Genomic DNA, 6,025 nt, shown 5'->3' with positions numbered 1-6,025 from the left:
ATTAGAGAGCTCGAAAAAAAAAAAGCTAGGAGTCCTGTGAGTGGGAGCGTCCAGTTGGCAAGGCTGAATAGAGTTGAGGAGGGCATTGGGTCGGTGGGGCAAAATGGAGTTGAGCATGGCAATGCGTTGGGGGGGCTTATTCCCAATAATAGAGTAGACTATTTGGAGGATTTGAAAGAGCTTGACTAACTGAGGCAAGCAGTGAGTTGGGAGAGATGAGCTCCAAGAGTCGGGTAGACCGTTTGGAAGAGTCGGGGGAGCTTGATTGACTAAGAGGAGTAGTGAGTCGGGGGAATTGAGCCCTAGAAGTCGAATAGACCATTTGGAGGAGTCTGAGGAACTTGATTGATTGAGCGGTGCAATAAGTAGGGAAAGTTGAGCCCAAGAGTCAGGTAGTCCGTTTGGAGGAGTCAGAGGAGCTTGATTGACTGCGCGGAGCAATGTGTTGGGTGAGCTGAGCGTCTTGGTTTATCTGAATTGAATGACTAATGTTCCTATCTTAGATAGTCCGACTAGATGCAGTCGGGTTGACCCATCTGGACTTTGACCTCCACCTCAATAAGACTATTGACCTTCTCAGCACACATGGAAACTCTCGATTTACTCTCTGTATCATACCCCTAACATTTTAGATTCCTCCATATTTACCTCCCACCTATGTGCTCATGATCGAAGGAGCTAGCAAAGGTCGCAAACTCGAAGGGAGATGTTGATGTGCTAGAGTCGGCACGACACCTATACATTTCCATCAGTGTTCAAGTTCACTTTGGGTCATTTTAAGGTCATTATGGATGATACGGTGATGAAAGGGGGCCCCACCAGTGGCCCAAAGTAGAAGAAAAGTGGAGGATGTTGAGGTCAGAGTCAAAGCAGTCAAAGACCCCGACCCGAGAAACAGACCAATTGAGTCGAACGGTGCCTTGTCCGTCCGGTCAGGCGTGACCACCCGGTCGACCCAAACCGTGTCCAAATTACCGCTCTTGGAAAATTCACTATCAAGGCTGATAGCCAAGCAATAACTCCCCCGGATCACTGCCCCGAGTGGGAGACATGTCCTGTCGGACAAAGAGCAGTCCTCTGCCGACAGTACAACCGAACGGAAAAGTGGGACAATAGTTTATGGCATTACGCTCGAACGAGGATTATCCGGCCAAGCAATGGTCGGTTGACCGCATGTGGACCTACTAACTATCTCATCATATCCTTTTGGGAGTTTATGCCATCGACAGTAGAGTATATCTAACAAGCAAATCGTACTTTAGAAGATTCTAGGCTGCCATATCAGAAAGTTGCATGACTGCTTAAGAAATGGTGTCAGATATACTTTTTGACTTATCTTTTCCTAGAATGCCAAGGGAAACATGCCTACATTTTGAGATACATGCATGAACACTACAGTGATACTATAAAAGGAGATTCCCATCTACAGGCGAAGGTATGCATAACTTCATTTTCTACATGCTCTTGCTAAAGTTCTCCATTTTTCTACTCACCAGAAACTAATTTGAGCATCAGAGGGCCATCATCGGGAACCCCTTCTCGGCCCTGCACTAACAACTTTACATTGCAGGCTTGTGTGGAGTCTTCACTTCATCAACTTTTCAGCTACATCCCTAGTTTGCCATCATCTCTATTTTTGGACAGGATCACATTTGGTGCCATTTGTGTGAAGTTTTACCTAAATCCGAAGTGTGAAGATGAAGGATGCTGGATGACTTACTATGGTAACACTAACGCAAGAAGACTTGGAGTTGTTGATACAAGTCCGAATGGCGAAGATGATAGAGCAGCGGCAAATAGCAGCCAACCACCGAGCGGACAACCCCACAACATCAGGAATAGGTCAGCACGCTGAACCCAAAGCCTAAGAGGAAGATTAAGCCGATCAGAAGCAAAGCAACAAGTCGACCGGCGTCTCTTGAGATGCACCGAACATGGCCATCCCTTATCACTGTGTGTTGTTTTGCACACCATCAGAAGAGCAAGGCCAAGCCGAACGAACACCTAGCTCCTCATCAAATGACACACCCATCTGGGATGAGCGAAAAGGTAAAGAACCTTGGCTTGATACCTCTCCCGAGCAGATTAACCGACAGTTCTCCTAGGAGATCCTCGACGACCAATTGTCACACCATTATAGGCCTTTGATGATATGGGAATACACGGGGGCAACTGACCCGAAAGATCACCTCATCATATTTAATAATGTGGCAATGTTCCACCAGTACACTACTAGAGTCAAGTGTTGTTTATTCCTCACCATACTCTCCAGATTAGTGCATAGGTGGTTCAAGAGGCTGCTGATCAGATCCATCTGAAGCTTTAAAGATTTTCGATCAGCATTTTTACAACACTTTATGAGCAGTCATCACCATCAGAAGACAAATGTCAACTTATTTGCGGTCAAGCAAGGGCCTAAGGAAGCACTACGGGCCTATATCAAAAGGTTTAACTAAGTGGCCATGGAAGTTCCAACAGCCACACCAGAGATCTTGATAAGCTCTTTCTCCCAAGGACTTGTAAAGGGCGAGTTCTTTCAGTTACTCATCCGGAGACCTCCTAGAGACTTCTATCACCTACTCGGGCAGGCGATCAAGTATATCAATGTCGAAGAAACCTAGGCGGCTCGGAGGAAGGAAGTAATCCCTGAGACAACCGCTGCCCTGAATAACCGATTGGCCCATGCGCATCAATAAGCAAGGGGGACCCGAGCGGGAGCAGTGCAACAACACCAAGAGCCCCAAACTCATGCGGTCCAACATATGGAGGCCGAATGGGGGAGGCCCACAGAGACCTGGTCATGGACCCCACTTTTCTGCTCCTATCATCGGACAACCATCCACAATACTAGAGATTGATATAGTTACAAACTAAAGCCCCACCGACCGACTTCATCGAGATTCTACCGCTAATCCCCCTGGCATAATAGACACCATCACCAACAAGTGGGAGGGCGGTGTGAAGAGAGGAGGCCAGTGACCAAAGAGCACTGACAGATGCATCAATATGGAGACTATCGAAGGCCTACCCGAGCATCTGGCGAGCGGGAATGTCTGTCATCTGGGGAGGAAGAAAATTGAAGCAACACCGCTAGGGGCGACATTGGGATGATTGCAGGAGGACCGACAGGCGGCGACTCCAACCAGGCTCAGAAATCGCACGCTTGACGGTTAGAAATCCACTCGTCGAATGCAATAAAGCAGCGACAGAAGGACCAGAGATCAGTTTCGGTTCTCAAAACTTGGAGAGAGTGGAGGTTCCACACGACAACCCCCTGATCATCAAAGCGGTAATCATTAATTACAATATTTATTGTACTTTTGTAGATACAGGGAATTCGGTGAATATCATTTTTAGAAAAGCTTTCGATCAACTGTAAATCAATCAGAATAAACTGTAGTCTATGATGACTCCCTTATACGGATTCATGGGTAATGAGGTATTCCTGATCGGCCAGGCTCGGCTGGTCATATCCCTCAGAGAGGAGCTGCTCAAAAGGATGAGAACGACGAACTTTATTGTGGTGAACACCCCATCTACCTACAATGTTATTTTGGGTCAACCGGCATTGAACGAGTTCCGAGCCGTTGTGTCCACGTTCTACCAAAAGATCAAGTTCCATGTGGATAGCTTGGTCAGAGAAGTCAAGGACGACCAACTGGCAACTCGATGGTGCTATGTCGAGATGGTAAAAGTAGAGTCACAAACCACGCGGAGGGCCCCACGACTTAAGGTAAATGCAATTCTAGAAGAGCCTCCTGCACTGGTCTATGATGAGAAAGAAGAAGTCCAAGTGTACCCTAGCCGACCGGAAGCCACAACTTCATTGCAGCCGACCTAGGCAGGAACAAAAGAAGGAGCTCGTTGCTTATCTAAGGCAGAATCACGATGTGTTCGAATGGGTGACACATGAGCTCCCGGGCATCTTACTGACCATCGCCCAGTATGAGTTGCATGTCCGACCGAATGCAAGGCTTGCGAAACAAAAGAGAAGAGACTTCAGTTCGAAGCAAAATCAGATAATCCGAGCAGAAGTAGAAAAGATGTTGGAGGCCAGCCACATACGCGAAGTATAATTTTCGAGTTGGCTAGCTAATGTGGTGCTAGTCTCCAAGTTAAGCAATAAATGACGGGTCTGCATTGACTTTCAAGACTTGAACAAGGCTGCCCAAAGGATTATTATCCACTATTGCGCATTGATCAGATAGTGGACTTGACAGTGGGTTGTGAGCTGATCTCCATGTTGGATGCGTACCAGGACTACCACGAGGTCCCACTTGCTAAAGAAGATTAGGAGAATGTCAGTTTTATTACGGTCGATAGGACCTTCTATTATAATGTGATGCTATTTGGATTGAAGAACGCGGGAGCCATCTACCTAAGACTGATGAATAAGGTGTTGTGAGGGCAGATCGATCGCAATACGGAGGTATACGTCGACAACATTATGATAAAATCTCTCTAAGCCAATGATCTCTGTGCAGATATTGAAGAGACCTACTGAATGCTGAGGAGGTATGGAATCAAGCTCAATCCAAACAAGTACCTGTTTGGCGCAAGGAGCGGACACTTCCTCGATTACATCATGACTGAGCAAGGGATCGAGGCGAATCCAAGTGAAGGTGCTCCAAGACATGCCTCCTCCTCGCAACCTCAAGGAGGCTTAGCGACTGACCGAGTGAATCACAGCATTGTCAAGGTTTATCTCCAAATCATCTGATCGAAGACACCCACTCTTCAAGTTTCTGCGCCGAGCTACAAAATTTCAATGAGACGTTGAGTGCGATAAAAAACTAGAGGAGCTCAAGAGTTATCTAACCTACCTGTATTAGCAAAACCCATCGCTGGTGAGCCACTCTGGATGTACTTGTCATCCACAGAGCGGGTGGTTGGCTCAGTGTTGGTGCGACATAATGGCGCTGAATAATATCTGGTGTATTTTTTAGGTCATATATTAAAAGATGTCAAATGCCACTACACCGGTCTCAAGAAGTTGACGTACGGGCTGGTCCTCGCTGCTCGGAGGTTACGCCTGTACTTTTTAGCGTATCCAATAGTTGTGATGACTAACAGCACCTTAAGGCGGGTCCTCCTTAACCCTGAAACATACAGCCGACTCATCAAGTGGACTATGGAGTTGAGTAAATTTGATATACAGTACTAGCCTAGATCAGTTATCAAGGCACAAGCCTTAACCGATTTTGTGACGGAGGTACAAAATACCGAGTCGGAGGTAACTTGGAAAATCTATGTGGACAGATCATCTACCAGGTAGGGCAGCGACGTGGGCATACTTCTGATATCACCATATGAAGATCGAGTACAACTATCCGTTTAGCTGGACTATCTGGCCACAAACAATGAGGCAGAGTACGAAGCGTTGATCGCTGAGCTACAAGCAGCTCGGCACGTAAGAGCCACCCGAGTCCTTATCTACTTGAACTCTTAGTTGGCAGCACAACAGCTATCGGGGACTTTTGAAATAAGTAATGCAAGGCTAAGGTAGCACGCTGAGGCATTCAAAAAGTTGAAGGTCGGATTTCAAGAAGTAATTATCTAAAAACTCTCCCGGTCGGAGAATCAATATGGAGACGAACTGGCAAAATTAACAAGTTCCTTAACCCATGTAGTGCTGGATGGACCAACCGAGTATGTACCGTTGGTGGCTCATATCGAGAGGCCGGTTGAAGGAGGGACCTCGAGTGACTAGAGGACACCTTTGATCGAGTTCCTTCGGTCAGGTAATACACCAGCAGATCAGGAGCAGGCTCAGGTAATCAAGAAGAGGGTCGGATGGCTCACACTAATTGGAGACCACTTGTACAAAAGAGCCTTCTTGAGGTCACTACTCAAGTGTGTCAGAGCGGAAGACATTCAATATATCTTACAAGAAGTTCATCAAAGCTCCTATGGCAATCATCCGGGTGATCGTTCATTGGCAAGAAAAATACTCCTAACAGGGTACTTCTAGCCTACCTTGCAAGCGGATGCCTTTGGGATAGTGTCCACCTGCCTCTCTTGCCAT

The sequence above is a fragment of the Zingiber officinale genome, chromosome 6B (assembly GCF_018446385.1).
Source record: "Zingiber officinale cultivar Zhangliang chromosome 6B, Zo_v1.1, whole genome shotgun sequence".
Lineage (NCBI taxonomy): Eukaryota > Viridiplantae > Streptophyta > Magnoliopsida > Zingiberales > Zingiberaceae > Zingiber > Zingiber officinale.
The sequence above is the reverse complement of the archived record's forward strand: the minus strand, read 5'-3'. Positions refer to the sequence as shown.